Here is a 26682-nt window from a genome sequence, read left to right on the forward strand (position 1 = left end):
ATACTTAGCACAGGGCAGCTTGGGAGGTACTCCATAAATGTTTGACGAATGAATGAGTACTTCATTCCGGTAGTGCTTCTTTTCCTTGGGTGAGATCCTCTTCTTCTGGATACTTCCAAGCCAAGTCAACCCACTAGGGCCGACGGGAAGACGTTCTTAGAAGTGGGAGTAGGACGGTGCTCACCAACCCCACTGCCAACTGCAGTCCCCCCCAGAGATTGGGATGGAATTGGTTTGGGGAGCAGCCAGGGGCCCAGAACTGGGAGATATCCTTGATTTGTGCCTGTTCAATCCTTTTCATCATGTCTCTCTGCAATCACATCTGCCAACACTGACTGTGAAGGACCCACTTTCTTCTGGTGGCTCCCATGGAGTTCCCACCCCAGCAGAACGCGAACGGGGCTGGCTGGGGATTCTAAAGGATACAGCGGAGCCCCAGCCTGTGGGTAGAGCGTGTGCGGTGGCGTGTGTGTATGTGCCTAGACAGAGTTGGAAAGAGAAGCACCACTCACCAAGACTTGATGCTTTGAGAGATTCAGGAAAGAGCTCAGAGGCACTAACGAGTGCGTCACGCGGTCACTGTGAAGCCAGAGGGAGAAGCAGGGGAAGAGCTTGGCAGCCTGCGAGCAGACTCCAGGAGCCCCGCACTGTTCCCGTAGGACCCTGTTAGAATAATCTGTGAGCCGTCACAGGAGGCTGTTCAGGCCATGGCTCGGAGCTGGGGCGGCGTCTTCTGTGGTGAGGCCCTGAAATCTCACTTAGAAAATTAGGAGGGAGAGGGGGAGCAGGGCTCCTGGTAGGAAGGAAGCCCAGTTCACAAGTCGGCTTTTATTTTTTCACTCTCACACCTTTAGCCTAGGTCTTTTGAAAGATGGCTGTGATCCTTCCACAGACACTCTGACCCAAGCCTGTATTAGGAAGATGGTAGGAAAGTACAGAGAAGGCGAGTGGGCGGACGTGGGTCAGTGTGGGCATCCCCAGGGCTCAGGCCGTCCCCAGACACACTGGTGTTTTTTGTTTTTTGTTTTTTTTAAAGATTAAATAAAAAAATTATTTCTCTCCCCTTCCCATATCCCCACTCCCAGTTTTCTGCTCTCTGTGTCCATTTGCTGTGTGTTCTTCTGTGTCCACTTTTATTCTTGTCAGCAGCACCAGGAATCTGTGTCTCTTTTTGTTGTGTCATCTTGCTGCATCAGCTCTCAATGTGTGCGGCGCCACTCCTGGGCAGACTGCGCTTTTTTTTGCACTGGGCACACTCCTTGCACGTGGGGCTCCCCTACGCGGGGGACACCCCTGCGTGGCAGGGCACTCCTTGTGCGCATCAGCACTGCGCATGGGCCAGCTCCACACGGGTCAGGAGGCCCAGGGTTTGAACTGCGGACCTCCCATGTGGTAGGTGGACACTCTATCTGTTGAGCCAAATCCGCTTCCCAGACACACTGGAGTTTGAGGAGCAGGGGATCTCTCCTTGGAGGGCCCGGTTCTGGGATTGGGGAGGAAGGCTGTCCCGTCACCATCATCCAACAAGACTTGTAAACTCTAGAATTTAAATGTAGGCTCCCAGGAGGAGCTCTGATCATTCGAAGGATGAGCGAGAGAAGGCTGAGGCTGTACTAATTCTGAGTTGTGCCATCAAGTCCCTTTGTGGTATAATTTGTAACACACAGACTGCAATCACCCCGGCTAAGCAACATCCCTTCAGGCCTGTTGGTTAAAAACATCTTCTTGGACCCAGCCCAGATCTACCCTGTGTGTTGGGCCTGGGCAATTAAAAATTTTAAATAGGGAACCCAAGTGGTTCTCAGATGCCCAAGGATGGAGGGCCTTTGTTGACCCGGTCGACCAGAGATGGAGGAGCCAGCCGCTCCTGAACCTGGTGGTATGGGCTCACTCAAGGGCATAGACTGCGCCTGGGCAGCTGAGGTGGGCCCAGGAATCAGCATTCTTAGGAGTCCGCCTCAGATGATCATGATAATCACTCATAATCATGCAGGTTTGGTGCCCTTGGAGGGAATTAACTGGGAAGAAACTCTTCTCACCTGGGCCTCTGATTCTGGAAATCCCTACATCGCCTCCTTTTAAAAAAAAAAAAAATTAAAGCAGGGATCAAAGATTGAACTCAGGACCTTGTACATGGGAAGGAAGCACTCAGCCACTGAGCTACATCCACTCGCCACCGAGAGTTTTTTTTTTTGTTTGTTCTTAGGATGTACTGGAGATGGAACCCAGGACTTTATACATGGGAAGCAGGTGTTCAACCACTTGAACTACATCTGTTCTTTATTCAGAAGGAAGCATTCAACAGACTTTTTTTTAAGATTTCTCTCCTCTGTGTCTCTTGCTGTGTCATCTTGCTGCACCAGTTCTCTGCATTGGCCGGCACTCCTGCACAGGGTGGCTTTTCCCACGTGAAGCGGCATTCCACACAGGGTGGCTCTCCTGCGTGGGGCCACATTCCCACGTGAGCTGGCACTCCGCGTGGGCCAGCTTGCCCTCATCAGGGGCCCTGGACATCGAACCCTGGACTGGACCTCTTATATGGTAGACGGGAGCCCAATTGGTTGAGCCACATCCGTTTCCCAGCATAGACTCTTGATCCTGGGGCCACTGTTTTGGATTTTCTGGATTGGTAAGAACCCACTGAAATGAGTGTAAAGTCAGCAGGTTATCTGATTCAGAAAAAAACAAGTTCCTCTGCAAGGGAAAATCAATCTTTTCGTAAGCTTCTGGCCTCAAGAGAGAGTCTGGCCTCCACACTGCCAGCTGCAGGCTAGGCCAGCAAGCAGAGAGGAGTTAGCTAGGATACAGTTCTAACCCTCCCAGGATGTGATGGCCACACACCACGCATGTGTCTACACCAGCTGAGCCCTGCTTCCTGGCACTGGCAGCCTGGCCCTCAGCCCTCACCCTTCACCCAAAAGTAGCCTCCCTTGTACAGAAAGCATCTGGGTCCTTATCCAACAGTAACACGCTATGCAATTTATACTCTACTCGAATCACAATAGACAGGGCGTCTGCAAAGCCAAAACGACTTTCATCATCAAATTACTTTGTCATTTGCCTTTTTCATTCTCATCATTTCAGTAGGGTACAAAGCAGCATGCTTTGGGAAAACTCAGTCTGATATCACAACGGCCTGAATGCTGAAGCAGATCTGAGACCCTGTCTTTTGTTAAGGTAGACATTTAAAAAAATTTGCGGAAATGTAAAATAGTGCCATACTTCTCACATTTTTGTTTTGGGAAACATAGTTATTGTTCAAAAATGGTATTTATGGGAGCAGATGTAGCTCAGTTGTTGAGCACCTGCTTCCCATGTAGGAGGTGCCAGGTTCAATCCGCAGTACCTCCTTAAAAAAAAGGTTTTTATGTTAACATGCCTTAGGTTAATTATTGTAATTTTGAGAGAAATAAGAACTTTTTAAATGATCAGTTGTAATTTCTAATATACTGATAGGTATAACCCACATGAACAAAATCTGTTTGAGGTCCTCAGGAATGTTTAAGTGTGTAAAGGGGTCCTGAGACCAAAAAGTTTGACAACTGTTGCTTTATTTCTTCAACTCCTACCGTGACCCTTAGGCCCCACCCTGCAGTCTTTAAGTGCTTGCCCTGTGTCCCTGACCTCCGCACAACAAGAACAGTTGGGTTCCACTCTGGTGAGGATCTGCCCGCTCCGGCTCCTTCCTGGAGCACGTGCTCCCTTCCTGCCTGTCAGCGAGAGTGGCTCATTTGCCGCAGTTCAGCACACCAAGGGGCAAAGGGGCTGTGAGCCGTCGGGGAAGCAGAGACTAAAACATGGTCACTGCCTTCAAGAGATGTGGGAGATACGGACGCTTATGCAGCTGCCCACGCGATATCAGTAATTGCTGTCTGAAGGCCTAGGGTTGGTTACTTCCTACAGGTATTGCACCTGCCTTCCTGCCGCTTTCGCTCCGAAAAGCCCGTTTCCCTCGATTCCGGCCCCGGGCGCCCCCTGGTGGCTGTTCCTCGCCGGCGCAGTTTTCTTTTTCCGGAACTGCAGGACGAGCCCTGCAGTAAGAGCAAAGCCTGGGGATCCCAGCTCGGGCCTCGGGTGCCTTGGGCTCTGCGCACGTTTATCCCTGGGAGACGAATTCCAGGTCCGCCGCTGCCTCTGCGCATGCCCCTATGGGTGGAGGGCATCTTGTCTGCCCCTTTCAGGGTATCTCTGTAGGTGATAGAAGAGAACGTCACAGTAGAAATAGTATCAAGTGCGGATTGGACCAAAGTCCAGGGAGTGTGGCGCCAAAGGTCCGCCTCTTCCCACTTCGCACTGTAGCAAATAATCCGATGGCCGCCGTCAAGCCTGGGACGTTGGCGACTGATGGACGTTCTGTGGCGGCTCAGATTCCTTCAGGAGGGGAAGGCGAGCCTCGGCTCAGGGCTAGACCCTCTTCTCTTCTGCAGGGCAGGTCCCTGGTTAGACCACAGCTGCTTTCAGCTTCCTCATGCGCGAACCAGCAGGGACCTCGGCAGGCCCTTCCAGGCCTTCCTCCCAGGAATCCGGGGACCCTCGAGGTGTCTCCAGGACTGAAGGGATCTGCTAACCTCCCAGCATTCCTGAAAGTGAGTAAGTAGATTAACACTTTGTCTCTGGCCTACTCAGCGCAAAATGAAGTCAGTCCGGAAATCCAGGAACCAGACACCGAAGTGTCTCTCTTTTAATCAAACAATAGAAATTCAGCAGGAGGATATCCTCCAGCTGATACCAGTATGGGGGGAGAGGCAGAGGGAATTTCCGAGACGGCAAGGAGAAGGGCCTCTCTGGGCACCCGTGGGTCTCTCCTGCAGTTCTGACCCAGAATCCATTAGCAGGAACCTGGTTGCCCCAGAAGGAGACCCAATCGTTTTTACCGGATGGTTTCCATGGCAACCAGCAAAGAGTGGTCCTCTTTCTTTCCTCCAGATGCTCCTCCTATCCCGAGCCCCCCACCAAACACCTTCGGGTATGACCCAGAACTGGATTCTATACAAAAATCATGTGCAGAGGTATTTTTTCCCCTTCTCACTTCACTTTTTAAGAAAATACAAACCTTTTCTTCAATGCCCTTTAAAAATAAATTAGTTATATCAGGTACGTAGGGTTCATTTTATTATTCTTTCTACTTCTGTGTCTGCAGAACATTTCCCATAATAAAAAAAAAAAATCAAAAGGAGAAAAAAGGAAAGGCATATTCAAAACAGTCTTCTGTGAACATTTCTGAAGGAAATATGATCTTTGTAAAGACTGGTGAGGGGTCATCAAATAAATAGCATTTTCTATGAATGGAAATCATAGATTGTAAACCTCAATCCTTATTTGGGACCTGGTGAAGATGGCTTATCCTAAGACTTTAATTTTGAAGCCCATGAAGAATATATGTAAACCTTTAAAGTATAATAAATCATATATTTGGGGGAATGAAAAAAACAAAACCACCAGTCACACTGCCTTTTCTCCACACCCTCCTTTCCATCATTTCCCCCGGCAGCCTCCTCCCTCTCCCTGATCTTCTTCCAAACTTCCTCCGTGAGTGACAGCCCCCGAAACCTGCTGCCCTCGCCTTACAACGGGGTTTGGTAAACTATAGCCCTTGGGCCAATTCTGGCCCCACTGATTTTTGTGCAAACTAAGAAAGGTGTCTACATTTTTAAAGGGTTGTAAAGCAGGCAAACACACGAAGAAGAATATGTGACGGAACATGTGTGTCCGCGCCACCCCTTGGCCGTGCCTGATTTGTGAACCACCTCTCCAGGAGGCTGGTGGGAGCGACTGGCCAAAGTTGGCTTTTCAGCCATCCAGGCGGCAACCGACAAGCGGTACCGGCGGAAGTTGCCATGTCGACGGGGAATTCAGTTCTTAAAATAGTAGACTGTGCTCAGGCATTTTCGGGGTGGGTGGGTTTGGAGGGAGGACGCTGCGGATAGGGGTGGGAGAGACGGTGAACTAATGAGTCAGACCCAAAGGTGACAGCTGTTCCATCATCGCTCTGACGCTACAGATGCTGGACCGAAGAAGACATTTTCCGTTCAAAGAGAAAGGACAGCTCAGTTTCCTCACACTGTTCTCCGCCCGGGCCGGGGGACGTTGTCGGCGCCTCCTCTCCTCCCTCCAGCCTCTCCCAGCTCACCAAAAGCCTGGCTGTGATTCGGGGGGCGGTGCAGGGCCGGTGCATCACTCTCACAGGGGTGGCGAGCCAGGGGGCAGTCTCACCATCATCATCGTCACCACCAGCATCATCTTCCCAGCGGGACCAGAATGGAAGGGGATCTCTAAAAATGTGTCTAATCCAAAGAGACCAAGCAAGCAGCAATCATCCCGTGAGAATCTCCTGTCACCCCTCTGTTGTGCCCTCCGGGCCGGCAAGGGTGAGCTGGCTAAGTCCTTTTTCAGAAGGAAGAAAATTACACCGAGAACCCGTCCAGGGCCCAGCAGCTACGACAGCAGCGTCTTCCTACCTTTTCCATCCCACCTAGAGTCTGTCTCAGACGAGGCCCGGAAGCCCGTTGTCCTCTGACCTCCTTCTCTGGGGTCCAGGTGTCTATTCTTGCTTCCTGTTACCATGAAGTCAAGGTCCTGGGGAGCACTGGTCTCCGATCCATCCTCAGGGACAGTGGGTGACTTTAAAATTAAAGGTTAGCGCTTTCCTATACTTCAGAGTTGAGCTTCTCTAAGACAAAACTTCCTGTTTTCAATTTGCATTGCATTTTTTGTTAAGATTTTTAAAAATTTCTCTCCCCTTCCCATGCCTCCCCCCTCCCCCCGTTGTCTGCTCTCTGTGTCCATTCACTGTGTGTTCTTTATCCACTTGTATAGTTGTCAGAAGCACTGGGAATCTGTGTCTCTTTTTGGTGCGTCGCCTTGCTATGTCAGCTCTCCATGTATGCGGTGCCTCTCCTGGGCAGGCTCTGCTTTCTTCACATGGGGCGGCTCTCCTTGATGGGCACATACCTTGTGCGTGGGGCTCCCCTACATGGGGGACACCCCTGCATGGCAGGGCATCAGCACTGCACGTGGGCCAGCTCCACACGGGTCAAGGAAGCCCTGGGTTTGAACCCTGGACCTCCCATGTGGTAGGCAGATGCTCTATCAGATGAGCCAAATCCATTTCCCTGCATTGCATTTTAAAAGCATGATTCCCTTGTGTTATTGTAATAAAGGACCCATTTCTCACCAAGGATAGGGAATGGAAGGACTCCGTGCATGGTATGTTACTAAGAGTTGTTTTCGTCAGAAATGAGCCAAAACATGCTCTCAGTTGGCCCATTCAGGCTGAAAGGAAGGCATTTTATTTCATGGCTGAGCAAGGTGTTCTCTCGTCCTCTCTGGAAGTTTTCCACTTAATCCTGATCAAAATGGGTATCTGGGTAGGGGTGTGTTGGAGTTCTCCATATTGATTTTGTATTATTTTTGCAACTGTCCTGAAAGTTGGAAACTACTTCAAAATAAAAAAGTTTTTTTAAAAAAGAACCTGAGCTGTGGATAAAGCTGATGCCTAGGGAGGAAGGCAGAGCTGAGGGAATAGCAGAAAATGATTCTAGTGTCTTTATTTTTAAATTTTTTAAAAAGTTATTATTTGTATCAATGTTACAAGTTAATTAACAACTACAATAACAATAAATCTGCTTTGGCCAGTGGTTACACAGCCGCACCTCCCACCCCAACCCCAGTTTTTATTCATTCCTCAGTCTTGAGTGGTTTGGGACCAGGTCTGCTCTGACTGTTTCAGACTGAGAAGGGACGTTAATATTTTAGGGCAGAGGAATGGAATTGTTTTGCTTGCAGCTGAAGGCACTCCTTGTTATTGGGGTGGGTTGCTCCATCTTCATTGTTTAGTTGGCTGTCCAGGGCAGACCTGAAGATCTGGAGAGCAGGAGTTGACTGCATATCCGAGAAGTTTTAGGGCTCAATTGGCACATGAATAGTCTAAAAGACTTTTAGTTGTAAATTAAAGGTTCAAATAAAAGGAGTAGAAGAATCCTGATCAGGGAATTTATAAATGGGTATATCTATATTATATTGGGGAAATAGATTTACATATCTTCCCAGACAGGGCATACTGAGGGGATGTTAATTTCATGAGGTCATGTGGCTTGCCTCTGGTGTCCAGATGTCCTTAGGGACCTCAGGAGCACTTTTGTTTGAGGCTTTGTTTGTTTCTTGTATTTTTTAAACTATTTTTTAATGAGCATTTATTTATTTTTATTGTATTTTTTTTGAGGATACATAAATCACATAAAATGTTACATTAAAAAATATAACAGGTTCCCACATATCCCACCCCACCCCCCAAATCCTCCCACAGCAACAATCTCCTTCATCATTGAGGCATATCCATTACATTCAATGAATACATCTTGGAGCACTGCGGCACCACATGGATTATAGTTCACATTGTAGTTTATACTCTCCCCCAGTACATTCAGTAGGTTATGGAAGGATATATAATATCCAGCATCTGTCCCAGCAATATCACTTAGAAAAACTCCAAGTCCCGAAAATGCCTCATATCACATCTCTTTTTCCCTCTCCCTGCTGTCAGCAACTACTGTAGCCACTTTCTTCATGTCAATGCTATAGTTTCTTCCATTACTTGTCACAATAGTTCTATAGTAGAATACCAGTAAGTCCATTCTAATCCATATTTTATTCCTTCATCCTATGAAAACTGGGATGGTGATATCCGCTCCATCTTTATATCAAGAGGGGGTTTAGACCCCATATGGTTGATGGATGTGATTCTCCTGCTTGGAGTTGTTGGCACTCTCGGTTCCCTGTTGTGGTGGTTGACCATCTTCACCTCCCTGTTAGCTGACCTGGGTAAGTCCAACGAACTGGAGAGTAGGAGTTGCAACTCTGTTGAGGCACAGGGTGAGGCTTTGTTTATTGTGGCAGTTTGTGAAGTCTGGCTGAGATCTGCATAAGCATAACCTCTGAAATGACCTCCCAACTCACTCTGAAATTTCTTAACCATAAAATCTCTATTTTATTTAATATTTCCCCCCTTTTGACCATAGTCTTTCTCCAAATGCATAGCTTATTAATGCATATTAATAATCCCTTGGTGCCAGGGAGGCTTATCCCTGGGAGTCATGTCCCATATCAGGAGGAAAGTAATGAGTTTATTTGCAGTTTGGCTTATAGAAAGGCCACATTTGAGTAACAAGGAGGTTTTCAGGAGGCAACTCTCAGGCATTGATTATATTTAGGCTTAATTTCATTATTAGAGGAATAAGGTTTGTAAATGCAAGCCTTAAGATCAAGGGCTTTGCTTATTGGCCTGCTTCTTCTATTACACAAGGCTTATATAATACAGAGCTTTTTGACATCTTATTTGAAAAAGTAGCAGGACTTCCCCAGGAGGAAAATTAATATTTTGTTAGCTATTGTGTGGGCCTCTATCTATCCAGAAAACATACCTACTGCAATCAGGTTGCTGTTATATCCCATAGAAATATCTAGCTATATAACTTTCTATTTTTTTGTCTTAATTTTTTTAATATTACATTCACAAAATATGAGGTCCCCATATAATCCCCACTCCTCTCACCCCCCCCCCCATAGCAACAATCTCTTCCATCATCATGAGACAGTCATTGCATTTGGTGAATACATCTCTGAGCACTGCTGCACCTCATGGCAATGGTCCACATCATAGCCCACACTCTCCCACATTCCATCCAGTGGGCCATGGGAGGACATACAATGCTCGGCAACTGTCCCTGCAGCATCACCCAGGACAACTCCAAGTCCCAAAAATGCCTCCACATCTCATCTCTTCCTCCCATTCCCCAAGCCCAGCAGCCACCATGTCCATTTTCTCCACACCAATGTCACATTTTCTTCAATTACTAATCACAATAGTTCATGAATAGAATATCAGTAAGTCCACTCTAATCCATATTCTATTCCTCCATCCTGTGGACCTTGGAATGGTTGTGTCCACTCCACATCTATATCAAGAGAGGGCTTAGATTCCACATGAATGCTGGATGCAATCCTCCTGCTTTCAATTGTAGGCACTCTTGGCTCCATGGTGTGGTGGTTGACTTTCTTCAACTCCATGTTAGCTGAGTGGGGTAAGTCCAATAGACCAGGGTGTAGGAGCTGAAGTCTGTTGAGGCTCAGGGCCTGGCTATCATATGGTCAGTCCAGAGATTCAGATCCCCTGGGTATATATTAAACCCCAGCACCAACTATAGAACTTTCAAAATGTTCAAAAAACCCTGTTTGCAGGGATGCCTGACTATATCCCATCTTTACCTTCTTACCAGTGTTATGTTAATTAGCAGGTAGAGCATAAATTATATATTTGCCTTCATTCTTTTTATATATATAGTTAATTTCTTTATTTTAAAAGAAGTTTTAGATTATATAAATGTTACATAAAAAATATAATGGATTACCATATGCCCCACTCCCTCCCTCCCCACACACTTTCCCACATTAACAACATCCTTCATTAGTGTGGTACATTTGTTACAATTGATGAACCCATACCAAAGCATTGCTACTAACCATAGACTACAGTTTACATTATAGTTTACACTTTGTCCCACACAATATTCTAAGTTATGACAAAATATGCAATGGCTTGTATCCATCACTGCAATGTCATGCAGGACAAATCCAATGTCCTGAAAATGCCCCCATATTACACCTATTCTTTCCTCTCCTATCCCTCAGAGCCTATGGTGGCTACTGCCTTTACATCAATGATAAGAGTTCTTCCATTGCTATAATGATAATAAGTCTGTAGTAGAAAAATAATAAGTCTATTTTAGTCCATTGTTCATTCCCCAATTTTGGGATAGTGATGCCCACTCTGCTTCTAATTAGGAGGGGGCTTAGATCCCATGGGGCAGATGGATGGAGCTATCTTGCTTGCAGTTGCAGACACTCTCTGTTCCTTGGGATGGGTGTTGTCCATTATCATCTCCTTGTTAGTTATCCTGGGTGAGTCTGGTGAACTGCGGAGTAGGTGTTGCAACTCTGCTGAAATTTAGGGCTCAACTGGCACATGGGCAGACCAAAGATTTAAGTCTCTGGGACATACATATATCAAGTATAGTGCTAATTATGGGTTCAAATAAAAGTGGCAGAAGAACCATATGTAGAAACCTATAAATGAGTCTAACTATTACACTGGGGAGCATAAATTCCAAAGTAAGGCCCACCAAGTTCCCGAGCTGTCTGTCCTGTTTATAGTTTCTGGATATTTGTAAAGCCCTCAGGAGCCTCACTATTTGAGGCACTTCTGTGACAATCAATGAGATTCTGCTGAGATGTGCATAAGTGTAACCTCTAAACTGACCTCCTGACTCACTTTGAAATCTCTTAGCCATAAAAACTCATCTATAGTTACCATTTCCCCCTTTTGGTTAAGGTCTTTTTCCAGATGCATTGCTAGTTGGTGCTTGGTAATAATTCCTCGGTGCCAGGGATGCTGATCCCTGAGAGTCATGTCCCATGCTGAGGGGAAAGTAGTGCATTTATATGGTGAGTTTGGCTTAGAGAGAGTCCACATTTGAGCAACAAGGAAACTTTAGGGGGTAAGTTTTAGGCAGTATATAATACTAAGCTAAGTTTCAATTTCACATAAAAAAGGTTCATAAGTACAATTATCAATGCCAAGGGTCTGGCATAATGGTCTGTCTTTCTGTACTAGACATTGTCCTTGTACTCAGGGGATTCTTGCTGTCCTATTAGAGAAGGTAGCAGAACTCCCCAGGTGAGAATTCAACATTCTTTTGGTTATTGGGTGGTTCTCCACCCACCAAGACAATGTTCCATGAACACTTGAACATAATCATATGTCCTAGAGGCATGCCGCAGGTGAACCCTTTCCCATGTAGTCCCACATCACTGACACCTTGTACCAGTGATCTTTCCCCACCACTGCTGTCACCGTTCTGTGATCCGAAAACCTCTCCAAAAAAGAAGCCAACAAAATAACCAAATAACATATTTAGGTTGGTGCAAAAGGAATTGTGGCTTTGGACTATGAATTCTAAATAATTATAACTAGGCTCAAACACATCTTTATTAATCAAAATAGGAATGATTACAATCAACACATTTTGCCAATGAGAAATAAGTTCATCAATTCCCGTACTATAAAAAAACCCATGCTTCGGGATTTGACAAACTCTTGGAGAGCATTTTCTGCATCCTGCTGCTTGTGGAAGCATTTTCGCTGCAAAAAGTTGTTGAGATGCTTGAAGAAATGGTATTTGGTTGACAAGAGGTCAGGTGAATATAGTGGATGAGGTAAAACTTCACAGCCCAATTCGTTCAACTTTTGAATTGCTGGTTGTGCGACATGCAGCCAAACATTGTCATGGAGAAGAACGGGGCCCTTTCTGTTGACCAATGCTGGCTGCAGGCATTGCAGTTTTCAGTGCATCTCATCAATATGCTGAGCACACTTCTCAGATGTAATGGTTTCAGCAGGATTCAGGAAGCCCTAATGGATCAGACCCGCAGCAAACCACTAAACAGTGACCATGACTTTTTTTGGTGCAAGTTTGGCTTTGTGAAGTGCTTTGGAGCTTCTTATAGGTCCATCCACTGAGCTGGTCATCACCATTTTTTGTATAAAGTCCACTTTTTGTCACCCTCACAATCTGATTGAGAAGTGGTTTGTTGCATAGAATAAGAAAAGACGACACTTCAAAACGATGATTTTTAAATTTTTGGTCAGCTCATGAGGCACTCATTTATCGAGCTTTTACACCTTTCCAATTTGCTTCAAATGCCAAATGACCTGGAATGGTCCATTGAGTTCTTTGGCAACTTCTCGTGAAGTTGTAAGAGGATCAACTTCAGTGATTGATCTCAATTTGTCATTGTCAACTTCTGATGGCCGGCCACTATGTTCCTCATCTTCAAGGTTCTCGTCTCCTTTGCAAAACTTCTTGAACCACCACTGCCCTGTACGTTCATTAGCAGTTCCTGGCTAAATGAGTTGTTGATGTTGCAAGTTTTCTCTGCTGCTTCACTACCCATTTTGAACTCAAAGAAGAAAATTGCTCAGATTTACTTTTTTGTCTAATATTATTTCCATAGTCTAAAATAAATGTAAAATAAACAGCAAATAATAAGTTATTAGGAAAAAAAATGAAAAGCAAGAAATGCACATTAAAATGATGTATAACATAACCACATTTATTTAAGAATGTATTCCAATATCAAATGGCAAATTTCAACAATGCAAAACCGTAATTACTTTTGCACCAAACTGTAAAAAAAGAAAATGAAATAATAATTTAAAAAATAACCAATGACATTAAACATTTAAAAATAGTAATAATAAAGATTTTTAAAAATTTTAGATATTGTGTCTTTCATCACTGTAAGATCTGTTGTACATACAGTGACATTTTCTTCCATATATTCCCCTAACGTCTTATTTTTTTCATTTTATCTTCTAAGAAGCTTTAGGATACAGAAAAGTAACATAGAGAATACAGGTGATTCCCATATAACCAATGCCCTTCCCCGTTTCCCTTCTCTCTTATTAATAACATTTTACATGTGAATGGTATATTTGTTACAATTGATGCACAAATATTGAAGCATTGACACTAACCATGGTCAATGGTTTACATTAAGGTTTACATTTTGGGTTGTACACTTTTATAGGTTTTGACAAAATTTGAAGTGTCCTGTATTTGTTATTGCAAGATCATGCTGAACAATTCTAATGCCCTAAAAATGCCCTACATTCCATCTATTCTATTCTTCCTTCCCCCTCCCCTCAGAATCTATGGCAACAACTGTTTCAATTTTTGAAGAATAAGATTCATAGTTACTTGCAATAATATTGAAGGCTTGACATATTGGTCTGTTTTCTTTTATTAGGCACTGCCTGTATTCTTGAGGGATTCTTCTCTCTCTAATTGGGAACATAGCAAGACTCGCCAGAGTAAGAGTTTAATATTTCCTTGTTTATTGTGTGGGTCTCCATTCGCTGATATAACACACTACAACAAGATAAGCACTTAGATATTCCACAGAAGCATGCCCCAGGTGCGCCCTATCCCTTATACCCCTCTCCCCCACCCAACACCCTACACCAGTAAACCTCCCCTGCCATAGTTGCCAAAAGAACATTTCCAACATTATATGTTTAATCACATACCCAGAATCCAACTGCTCCTTCCCCCACCCTCCCCACACTCTCATGGATAGTCCAACCCAGCCCACCCACCCAACCACCTCTCAAAGCCTGGCACTAACAAACCCAATCATCCTTCATTTTTATAAGAAGTTCTTCACATGTACTTTCAGAGAAGGTTCAGAGTAAAACAGTATAACAGACAAAGATATTTGGTTGTGTCTGTAGTGTATAACATTTTTCTATTTCTAAGAATCAAATATGCAATGTCTCCATTCCCCATCCCCATTTTTGACACTTAGCAGTCATGTAATACCTTTGTTACAACTGATGCAAGGCTGTTAAACTGTGGCTGTTAACAATAATCCATATTTTACTTTAAGTGCATTTTCTCCCATATTACAACCCCCTGTCAACAACCTGTACAACTGACATATATTTGTTATAAATCCTGAAAGAACATTTCTTATATTTCTATTATTAACCACAATACTCAGCTACCACAGGGTTCACTGTGTTATACCAACCCAAGTTTTATCCTTTGGTTTTCCTTCTAGCAACATGCATACAACCCCAAACTTCCCCTTTCAACCATGTTCACAGACATATGTCAGCACTGTTAATTACATTCACCTGTTGCACTGCCCTTACCTCTGTCCAAACCATTACAATCAACCTAATTATAAACTCTGCACAGATTAAGTATCAGCTTCCCATTCTATCTCCTGGTAACCTATCTTCTATATTCTACCTCTGTAAGTTTGCATATTATATTTAGTTCATATCAGTGACATCATACAATATTTGTCCTTTTGTGTCTGGTTTACTTCATTTAACATAAGATCCTTGAGGTTCATGCATATTGTCACATGTGTCAGCATTTCATTCCTTCTTACAGCTGAATAATATTCCACTATAGGTATATACCACATTTTGTTTATCCATTCATCTGTTGATGGATATTTGGGTTCTTCCATCTTTTGGCATTGGTGAATAATGCTGCTATGAACATTGGTGTGCATTTATCAAGTTTGTGTCTCTGCTTTCAGTTCTCCTGGGTATATACTTAGAAGTAGGCTTGCCGGATCATATGGCAATTCTATACTTAGCTCCCTGAGGAACTGCCAAACTGTCCTCCACAGTGGTTGCACCATTCTACATTTCCACCGGCAGTGAATGAGTGTTCCTATTTTTCTACATCCTCTCCAACACACGTACTTTTGGTTTTTTAAAATCTTTTAATATCTTTTTTTAAAGATACATAGATCATATGAAATGTTACATTAAAAAATATAAGAGGTTCCCATATACCCCACTCCCAACCCCCACACTGTTTTATTTTTTTAATAGTGGCTAGTCTAGTAGGTATGAAACTGTAGTTTTGATTGGCATTTTTCTAATAGCTTAGTGATATTGAACATTTTTTCATGTGCTTTTTAGCCATTTGTATTTCCTCTTTGGAAAAAAAAATCTGTTCATGTCTTTCGCCCTTTTTAAATTGGATTGTTTGCCATTTTATTGTTGAGTTGTAGGATTTCTTTATATAGGCTGGCTGTTAGACCCTTATCAGATATGTAGTTTCCAAATATTTTTCTCCCCATTGAGTAGGCTGCCTTTTCACTTTCTTGACAAACTCCTTTGAAGCTCAGACATTTTAAATTTTGAGTAGGTCCCATTTCTCCAATTTTTCTTTCGTTTCTTGTGCTTTGGGTGTAAATAAAGTTTATGAAACCATTGTGAACAACAAGATCTCAAAGATGCTTCCCTATGTTTCCTTCTAGGATTTTTAAGGTCCTGTCTCTTATATTAAGGCTTTTGATTAATCTTGATTTGATTTTTGTATAGGGTGTGAGATAAGGATCTTTTTTCATTCTTTAGGATATGAATATCCAATTTTCCCAGCACCATTTGTTGATTAAACTATTCTGCCAATTGAGTGGACTTGGCAGCTTTGTCAAATATCAGTTGGGAAAAAAATTATCAGTTGGTCATGGATATGTGTGTCTGTTTCTGAACACTCAATTCATTTCCATTGGTCAATAGTCTATCCTTGTGCCAATACCATGCAATTCTGACCACTGTAGCTTTGTAATATGCTTTAATGTCAGGCAATGAGAGTCCTCCTACTTCATTCTTCCTTTTCAAGATGTTCCTGGCTATTTAGGGCCCCTCACTCTTCCAAATAAAATTGATAATTAGCTTTTCCATTTCTGGAATTTTTATTGCAGTGAATCTGTAAATAAGTTTGCATAGAATGGACATCTTAATGATATTTAGTCTTCCAATTCATGAGCGCAGAATGTCCTTCCATTTATTTAGGTCTTCTTTGATTTCTTTTAGCTATGTTGTATAGTTTTCTAGGTATAAGTCATTTATTTCCTTAGTTAAATTTACTCCTAAGTCTTTGATTTTTTTAGTTGCTATTGTAAATTCATTTTTTTCTTGATTTCCTCCTCAGACTGCTTATTACTAGTGTATAGAAATATTGCTGACTTTTGCATGTTGATCTTATATCCTGCTACTTTGCTGAACTCACTTATTAGCTCTAGTAGCTTTGTTGTAGATTTTTCAGGACTTTCTTTATATAGGATCCTGTCATCTGCAAATAGTGAAAGTTTTACTTCTTTCTTTCCAATATAGATGCCTTTTATTTCCTTTTCTTGCCTGACTGCTCTGGCAAGAACTTTTAACATAATGTTGAATAAGAATGTTGACAGTGGGCATCCTTGCCTTGCTCTGGATCTCAGAGGGAAAGATTTCAGTCTTTCACCATTGAGTATGGTGTCAGCTGTTCTTTTTAAAAATATACCCTTTATCATGTTGAGGAGGTTACCTTCTATTCTACCTTTCAAAGTGTTTTTATCAAGAAAGGATGCTGGATTTTGTTGAATGCCTTTTCTGCATTGATAGAGATGATCATGTAATTTTTCTCCTTCAATTTGTTAGTGTAATGTATTACATTAATTAATTTTCTTGTATTGAACCATCCTTATATACCTTAGATAACACTTACTTCATCATGGTATATAATTCATTTAATGTACTGCTGGATTTGATTTGCAAGTATTTTGTTGGGGATTTTTTGCATCAATGTTCAATAGAGAGATTGGTCTATAATTTTCTTTTCTATAGCATCTATATCTGGCTTTGGTATTAGGGTGATGATGGCTTCATAGAATAAGGTAGGTAATGTTCCCACCTCTTCAATTTTTCGAAAGAGTTTGAGCAAGATTGGTAGTAGTTCTTTTTGTAATGATTTGTAAAATTCACCTGTGAAGCCATCAGGTCCTGGGCTTTTCTTTGTTGGAAGGTGTAGAAGTTTGATATTATTTATGAATTCCAAAAATAGATATTGGATTATGCTTGTGAACTTGTTTGATCCTCTGGGCATATTAGTGTATTCGTCAGCCAAAGAGGTGCTGATGCAAATTACCAGAAATTGTTTGGTTTTTATAAAGGATATTTATTTGGGGTAGGAGTTTACAGATACCAGGTCATAAAGCTTAAGTTACTTCCCTCACCAAAGTCTATTTTCATGTGTTGGAGCAAGATGGCTGCCAATGTCTGTGACGGTTCAATCTTCCAGGGTTCCTCCCTTCCAGGGTCTTGCTTCTCTCTGGGTTCAAGGTTCCTCTCTTCCCAGGGCTTGCTTCTTCCTGGGCACAGAGTTCCTGTCTTCCTGGGGCTTAATTCTCTTTCTCTGTGAGCTTACTTCCAGGGCTCCAGCTTAAGGCTTCAGCATCAAACTCCAACATCAAAACTCCAGCGTCAAAGACCCTCATCTCTGTCCTTTGTCATGCCTTTTATCTAATGACGTGGCCCAATCAAAGCCCTAATCATAACTTAAACATGCCCAGGTACAGACTAGATTACAAACATAATCCAATATCTATTTTTGGAATTCATAACCATATCAAACTGCTACAATTAGTTTGTATTGGATTCAGAGTTTCACTTATTTACTTGATTGAGTTGTGATTAGGGCTTTGATTGGGCCACTCAGTGAGATATTGAGTCCCCGCTGAGACTCACAGATTGAGTCTCTGGGTGAGGACTCACAGAGAAAAGCAACATGGCAGAAGACAAAGTTGGAGTTCTGATATTGGAGCCCCAGAAAGTAAACACACAGAGAAGCAATTATGTGTGGAAGGAGAAAAGGCTCCATTAGATATGGCAGAGGCCCTGGAAAGAGAGATGAGCCCTTAACCTGATGTAGCTGACATTGTGGAGAGAGCAGAGCAGCTGAGTCCAGAGAGAAATGAGCCCCAGGAGAGATGAGACTCATCTCAGCCTACAGCTGATACTGGAAGAAGCTGGGGCTGTGGAGCTTTAAGAAAAAGAGAAAGCCTGAACCCTTGCAGAAGGACCAGCAGCCATCTTGCTCCAACATGTGGCAACAGACTTTGGTGAGGGAAGTAACTTATGCTTTATGGCCTGGTAACTGTAAGCTTGTACCCCAAATAAATACCCTTTATAAAACCCAACAGACTTCTGGCATTTTGCATCAGCACCCCTTTGGCTGACTAATACAGGAGGTTTTTGATGACTAACTCAATCTCATTACTTGTGATTGGTCGTTTGAGGTCTTCTATTTCTTCTTTAGTCAAAGTAGGTTTTTCGTGTGTTTCTAGGAAATCATTCATTTCATCTAAGTTGTATGATTTATTGGCATACATTGTTCATAGCATCCTCTTATGATCCTTTTTATTTCTGTGGGTTCAGTAATGATGTCCCCTCTCTTGTTTTTGGTTTTATTTGCATCTTCTCTCTTTTTTCTTTGTTAGTCTAGCTCAAGTTCTGTCAATTTAATTACGTTTCTAAAAAACCAGTTTTCAGTTTTGTTAATTCTCTCTACTGTTTTTTATTTTCAATTTCATTTATTTCTGCTCTAATCTTTAGTATTTCTTTCCTTTTGCTTACTTTGCAATTAGTTTGCTGTTCTTTTTCTAATTCCTCCTGATATGTAGTTAGGTCTTTAATTTTAGCTCTTTCTTCTTTTTTAATGTAGTTGTTTAGGGCTATAAATTTCACTCTCAGCACTGCCTTTGCCATAAATTTTGATATATTGTGTTTTCATTTTAATTTACCTCAAGATATCTACTGATTTTTAAAGCTTCTTTGACCCACTGATGTTTAAAAATGTGTTAACTTCCATGTATTTGTGAACTTTCCAGTTCTTCCCTCATTATTATTATTATTATTTTAGTTAGGCCAGTAATTTATTCAGGTAGGGAGGGAAGAGAAATGGGAGAAAACAACAGAAAATAACAGAGCAGGGGTCCCAGGTAGTGAGGAAGGGGATGAAAAGGGGTGAAGAGGGCTAATTTACAAGCTACAATTCCCCACTATAGATTATAAGTCCCCAGGGTTACTTGTGTGGCCATGTGGCAGAGGAAAAATGGTGACAGTGGCGCACAGAGGACAGGACAGGTTCACCGGCAAGAGCAGGGCGAGGGAGAGTTCACTCGTTATTGATTTCCAGCTTCATTCCTTTGTGGAAAAAGAAAGCATTTTGTATAATTTCAATCTTTCTAAATTCATTGAGATTTGTCTATGACCTAATATGTGGTCTATCCTGGAGAATGATCCATGTGCACCAGAGAAGAATGGATATCCTGCAGTTTGGGGGTGTGATGTTCTATATTCTAGTTCATTTATCATATTCTTCAAGAGCTCTGTTTCTTTGTTGATCCTCTGTCTAGATGTTCTATCTATTGCTGAAAGTAGTGTACTGAAACCCCCACTATTATTGTAGAGGTGTTTGTTTCCCCCCTCAGTTTTTGCCAGTGCATGCCTCATGTATTTTGGGGGGCCCTGGTTAGATGCATAAATATTTATGATTGTTCTTTCTTTTTGGTAGCTTGCCCCTTTTATTAATATATTTTGATCTTCTTTGTCTCTTATAACATTTTTGCATTTAAAGTCTATTTTGTCTGATATTAGTACAGCTACCCCAGCTCTTTTTTTGGTTACTGTTTGCATGGAAAATTGTTTTCTAGCCTTTTGCTTTTAACCTGTTTATGTCCTTGGGTCTAAGGCAGGTCCCTTGTAGATAGTGTTAGACCATACTTTTTAAAATCCATTCTGCCAATCTTTGGCTCTTAATTAGGGTGCTTAATCCACTAATGTTCAGTATTATTATTGTAAAGGCAGTACTTACTTCAACAGTTTAGGGAAGCGGTCTTGGCTCAATGGATAGGGCATCTGCCTACCACAGGCCTCCTTGACCTGTGTGGAGCTGGCCCATGTATAGTGCTGATGTGTGCAAGGAGTGCTGTACCACTCAGGTGTGTCCTCCGTGTAGGGGAGCTCCACGCACAAGGAGTGCACCCCATAAGGAGAGCCGCCCAGTGTGAAAAGAAAGTGCAGCCTGCCCAGGAATGGCGCTGCACACACACGGAGAGCTGACGCAACAAGATGACGCAACAAAAAGAAACACAGATTCCCGGTGCCACTGATAAGGATAGAAGCAGTCACAGAAGAACACACAGCAAATGGACACAGAAAACAGACAACTGGGGGTGGGGAAGAAGGGGAGAGAAATAAATAAAAAATAAATCTTAAAAAAAAAGACAACAGTTTAATTTTAGGCTTTTATATGTCATATCTCATTTTTGCTTCTTTTTTTACCCTTTTAGTTACCCTTCATTTCTACACTCTCCTCCAAACCTTTCCCTCCTGTCCTTTCCTTTCAATCTGTAGAACTCCCTTTAGTATTTCTTGTAGGGCAGGACTCTTCTTGATGGATTCTCTCAATTTCTGTTAATCTGTGGATACTGTAATCTCTCCCTCATATTTGAAGAACAATTTTGCTGGATACAGAATTCTTGGTTGGCAGTTTATCTTTCAGTACCTTAAATATATCATACCACTGCCTTCTTGCCTCCATGGTTTCTAATGGGAAATCAGCCCTTAATCTTATTGAGCATCCTTTGTACATGATGGATTACTTTTCTCTTGCTGCTTTCAAGATTCTCTTTTTATTTTTGGTATTTGACAATCTGATTAGTATGTGTCTTGGAGTAGTTCTACTATGATTTATTCAATTTGGGGAACATTGCATTTCCTGGATATACACATCTTTGTCCCTCATAAGAATTGGTAAATGTTCAGCTATTATTTCCTCAAACACTCCTTCTGCCTCCTTTTCCTTCTCTTTTCCTTCTGGGATACCCATAATGCATATGTTTGTATGTTTTTGCTGTCATTCAATTCCCTGAGACTCTGTTCAAAGTTTTCCTTTTTCCTTCTATCTATTCTATCTGTGTGATTTTGGATGTTCTATATTCTAATCCACTAATTCTTTCCTCTGTCTGTTCAAGTCTGCTATTGTGTGATTCTATTGTATTTTTAAATTTTTTCTATTCTGCTTTTCATTACCATAAGATCTGTTATTTTTCTATGTATGTTTACGGTTCTTCTGTATGCTCACCTAGTGTTTTCTTCAAAGCCTTCATCTCTTCCTTCATCTCCTTGAATTCATTTAGATTTGTGTAGACATCTTTGATTAGTCCCAAATTTTGTGACTCCTCTGGCTTATTAATTTGTTCCTTTGACTGGGCCATATCTTCCTGAATCTTAGTATGATGTAATTTTTTGCTGATGTTTAGGTATCTATTTATCTTGATGGGTTTACTCTGTTGGTCAGTTTCTCTCTCTTGCCTAGGGTTTTATGTTTGTTTGGCTTTGTGTTAAGGTTTTTCTTTTATACCTGTTTCTACTTACTTTAAATCTTTAGAACTATCCATGTTTAACTGAAAAAAAAAATAAGAAAATAAGAAAAAAGAAAAAAAGAAGAAAAAAGAGGAATAGGAAAAAATAAATCAAAGAAAAATAATTTTAAAAAGAGAAAAAAGGGAAAAAGGAAAGGAAGATGAGAAAAAAAACAAAAGAAGGAAAGGAAGAGGAAAAAAGAGCAAAAAGAAAAGAAGAAGGAAGAGAAGAAAAGAAAGAAAGAGTGAAAACAAACAAACAAACAAACAAACCTGGGCCTCCCTCTCAGGCCACAGGTATCTGGCTAGGACCCTCCTCACTGGTGACTCTGGACTCTTGATCATGCAGTGCCTGAAGCCTGCATGAATCCAGTCTATCTGTTAAAGAGGTAAAGAATTTCCTTCTATTTTAAGCACACTTTGGTAGGATTTTTCTGATCCACTTGTCCAAAGCATCCTAAAAGAGTCAGCCAGGTCTGGGATGGGAAGGTCATTAAGAGGTTTAAGCAGGGAGACTGGAGGAAGGGGATGACAGGATTGGATTTGCATTTCAAAGCATCACTTGGGCTTCAGACTGGACAATGGGATAGTGCAGTGGGTGGTAATTGTAGTGTGGGGGGAAGGGGTACCATACTGGTTCTGGTGAGAGGCTGTGGAGGCAGAGAGAGAGCAGATCTGAGAGGTGCTGAAGAATTGAGCTTGTTGATGCTTTGGTGGAGGGGAAAGGGAGGTGTCAAGGAAGACCCCTAGATTTGCCGCTTCCTCAGCTAGATAGATAGGAGTGCTATCCACCAGGACAGGGCAGTTGGTGGGGGAAGAGGTTAAACACCAGCAGCATGTTTTCTGGAGGCATTGGCCTTTGGTGGGAGAAACAACAGCTAACATTCACTGACCTTGGCCATGAACCAAGTGAGGTTAAAGTGCTTTACACATATTAGCTCAATACAATGATCTTATTTCCATTTTACAAATGAGGAAACTGAGGCACTGGGAAGTGAAGTAATTTACCCAAGGCAACACAACCAGCTAATAAATAGGATTGGATAGACACTGAGGAAGAAATGGAAGAAATTGCCTTGCCACTGTACATACAGGGCAACACTTATTGCAGTGATAAAAGGCAAAACACCAAAAACAAAGCATTTTCATTAAAAAAAATTTTTGATACCACAACTTATTTTTACTTTAATTTTTCTAAATTAGTATGTATTCTATATCTAACCTTTAAACCCATCACTATATTCCATTTTACTTTTAATGGAACCTGGCAATATATTAGGCTTCATTTTCGAAGAAGTTTTGGACCACAGAGAGGTTCAACTATGGCAGGGGAGGAATACTGGTGTGGGGTGTTATTGATAGGGGGCACATGGTTGGGAGGGAGTTCTCCAGGGCATGTATACAGGGTACATAAAAATGTTTGGATATTTCCATAGTGATCACAGTTAAAAATGACAACTGAGGGAGTGCTGAGTTCCTAGCCAGGGTAGCTCTATCACATTCCCCAATGGAACAGCAATAATCCCCCAAGTTCAATGGCTAAGACCAATAAAGAAGGATGGTCCAACAATGAGCCCTTGATACTAATTACTATGCTTGTGAGCCTGTGCACCTGAAATAAGAACTAGGCCTAGAGCTGCAGGGTGCCTAAGAGTTACCTCCCGAGAGCCTCCATGTTGCTCAAATGTGGCCACTCTCTAAGCCAAACTCAGCATGTAAATGCATTACCTTTCCCCCAGCATGGGACATGACTCCTGAGGATGAGCCTCCCTGGTGCCGAGAGATTACTACCAAGTACCAGCTGATGATGTAACTAGAAAATGACCTTGAATAAAAAGGTCAACTCAGACCAGTAGAATATCTCAGCCTACATGTAACATCAGTTGTTAAAAAATGCTTTTTGACATTGAGTAAAAGGAGAAAATGGAAAGGACAAATGAGTTTATATGGCTACGAGTCTCCAAAAAGGAGTTGTGTCCCCTGCTCCCACCCTGCCTTTCGCTTCCTTACACTTTGCCCGCCTGTTCCTCGTAACCCCTCTGTATTATGGCCCTTCTCAGCAGCAGTTTGTGCTGCTGCCTCCCTCCGCCCCTCCTCCCAGCCACTGTTATCTTCCCCCTCCCAGCCGATCGCTGTTCTCCCCGCCTCATTTCAACCGCCCTCATCCCATATCCGCCCCGGCACAAACTCTGAAACAACCCCCCCTGCCATCAATGGCTTACGTCATAAACCGCAGGTCCGCCCTTGCCTCTGCAGCCAATCCTCAGCTGCCCCGCGGACATGCCCCTCCCACAACCTCCCCGCCTCCATGACACTATAAAACCTCATGTACTTCCCGAATAAAATCAGACCTGCGCATAGACCCCGTCTCCGTGGTTTTTCTTTCATCGAACCACGCGTCCCCCAAGCCTTGAGCCGCCCGCTGCCGCCCCGGTCCGGCCGTGGCGTAGGCCCGATCCCCGGCAGCGACTCGCCTGCAGTGACCCGCCTGCAGTGCCGCAGCGGCGGCCAACAGTTGGCGCCTGAACAGGGACCCCAGCTTCGGCCCCTCGCTTGGCCAGTCCGCTGCTGAACCTCGCACGGGACCCATCGCCGTCCTCCCGTGCCGCCGCTCAAGGTAGGGACTCTTCGGCGTTGCTCCCTTCACCCCCCTCCTGAGCCCTCTGCCGCGATGGGGGCCTCCCTCTCATCCCGTCAGGTTCCTCAAGTCCGCTTGCTCGCTGCCCTTTTAGAGACTCACCACGTGAAGGTCTCTCTCCGTCAGCTACAGCGGTACTGGGACCTTCTCCTACCCTTTAATCCTTGGCTCACCACCTGTGCTCTCTGGAGCCCAGAGACCTATGAACGTCTAATTCAGCGGGTGACGTCCGCTATGGAGCACGATCGCAAGCAGTTTCCCCCCGGCCTTATCCCGACCCTCGTCGCTATCCGCGCCTGTCTCCAAGGTGTGCCCTCCCCTGCCTCTGCTCTCGCTTGTGAGCCTAGCCACCCTCTCACCTGCGATCCTGATGGAGACGACGATACTCGCTCTCTGTCCGCCCAGCTAGAGGCCGCGCTCGAACTGGATCCCCCCACAGCCTCCGATCCGAATCCCAACCAACATGGCGACCCCCCGCCTTCTTCCCCCCCCACCGCGTCCTGCAAACAATGCCAACATGGCGCACCTCCTCCTTCTTCTTCCTCGGCGCCCTCTTCCCGCCTTTACCCACCTCTTCCTGTCTCGTCGCCATCCGGTCCCGTCCCGGATGCCTGCCGATCGCCATTTTCGGCTAAACCGGCAGAGCCTCCGGTGCCATCTTGGCCTGTACCTGGAAATGACGTGGCCACTCCTCCATCTTGGCCCGAGGCCAGAAGTGATGTCAGGCGTGACGTCACCGTGCCGCCATCTTGGCCAATCAGAAGCACCGTTGCCGCCACGCCCTCCTGGCCGGCGCCCAGTGGCACCACCAGTGCCTCACCTTCATGGCCCGCTTCACCTCCCGCCTGCTCCAGCAATAGCGGGAGCATCGGGAATCCTCCTCCACCAGCGTACGACACCGCCTTTCTCACCTCCCCCACTCCGCCTCTGGCTCAGATGTTCCCCCTCAATCCCGCTCGCACTCCGCAGAACCCACAAGCGTGGGTCCCCTTCTCTCCCAAAGACATCCAAATGCTCCGCAACGCGATCAAAGAGGATGGCCTTGCCAGCCCTCATGCCCAAGACATTCTCGAGCGTATGACCATCCCTCGCTGCATCCCTTACGACTGGATCTCTCTAGCCCGAGCGGTTCTCTCCCCGGGGCAATTCATTGACTGGCGAGCCCATCTCGGTGTCCTGATCGACAGTCAGATTGCCGACAATGCTCGTCAGGGTGTGCATTACCCTGCAGACGCATTTCTCGGGTTCGGCCCTTACGGCGATCCCAGCGCCTACACTGCCACCCCGCCTGGGTTTTTCATCCAGCTCCGTGACTGTGTTTTTCGAGCCTTCCGTTCGTGCGCCGCGGCCGCCCCAGAGCCCCTCGTGAAGCTTTTCCAAAAACCCGAGGAGCCGTTTAACGAGTTCGTAGCTCGTGTGCAGGCCGCTGCAGAGAGGCGAGTTGTCGGCAACGCAGCCCGCGAGTCCTTCGTTAAGGACATCCTGCAAGAGGGGGCTAACCCAGCTTGCAAAGCCATCATTCGTCCCCTTCGTGACAAGCCACTCCAAGATTGGGTCCTCGCATGCTCCGGAGTTTCTGGGCAAGCATCTGCGCTTGCAGCGGCTATTGTCGCGGCAGTTCAAACAACCAACACCTGCTTCCGCTGCGGCGAATTGGGCCACTTCGCTCGTGAGTGCCCCAACCTTCCGGCTCCGCCGCAACCCGTAGTCCAGCCTATGGTGCCACCACCGCGCCCTGTTCCTGCCGCCCGGCCGCCCTCCACCCCCTGCCCGCGCTGTGGAAAAGGGTATCATTGGGCCCGCGATTGCCGTGTTCCGAGACAGCCTTTAAACGGGCAGCGGGGCAAGCCTCAGCCCCGCCACCAAGAGGCTCCAATCACCCCGCGCCAGCCCCGCCCGTAGGCATCCACTGGTCCGTTCCCATGTCGCCCGCTTCGCAGCCGCGCCTCACCATTAAGGTCAATGGAAAGTGGATGGACGGCCTTCTTGACACCGGCGCCGAAATCTCCTGCATCCCACTTTCCCAAGCTCGTGACTTCCCACTCACAGCCGGACCCGTCATCATAGGCGCCACAGGCCAGTCCTCCTCGCAACAGGCGGCTGAAGATCTTGCCTGGCATGACACCGATGGACGGTCAGGGTTCTTCCGTCCCCTGGTTCTCAGGGATATCAAGCAAGTCCTTTGGGGGCGCGACATTCTTCACCAGTCAGGC

The 26682-nt window shown here is 44.4% G+C and overlaps 1 long non-coding RNA gene across 2 annotated transcripts in view; it reads left to right on the plus strand.

The window, feature by feature from the left end:
- The first annotated feature begins 4067 nt into the window (after nt 1-4067).
- LOC111765723 (uncharacterized) overlaps nt 4068-26682 on the plus strand; it is an 84766-nt gene continuing 62151 nt past the window's right edge. Inside the window, exons 1-3 of one of the 2 annotated variants that reach the window (XR_009181164.2) lie at nt 4068-4586; nt 4927-5009; nt 5141-5539. This is a non-coding gene — a long non-coding RNA (uncharacterized lncRNA). Of the gene's footprint in view, nt 4587-4926; nt 5010-5140; nt 5540-13863; nt 13928-26682 lie in introns of those variants that run through there. The other variant, XR_011646113.1, reaches the window with a different exon arrangement.

Source organism: Dasypus novemcinctus, chromosome 17 (assembly GCF_030445035.2).
Source record: "Dasypus novemcinctus isolate mDasNov1 chromosome 17, mDasNov1.1.hap2, whole genome shotgun sequence".
Classification (NCBI taxonomy): domain Eukaryota; kingdom Metazoa; phylum Chordata; class Mammalia; order Cingulata; family Dasypodidae; genus Dasypus; species Dasypus novemcinctus.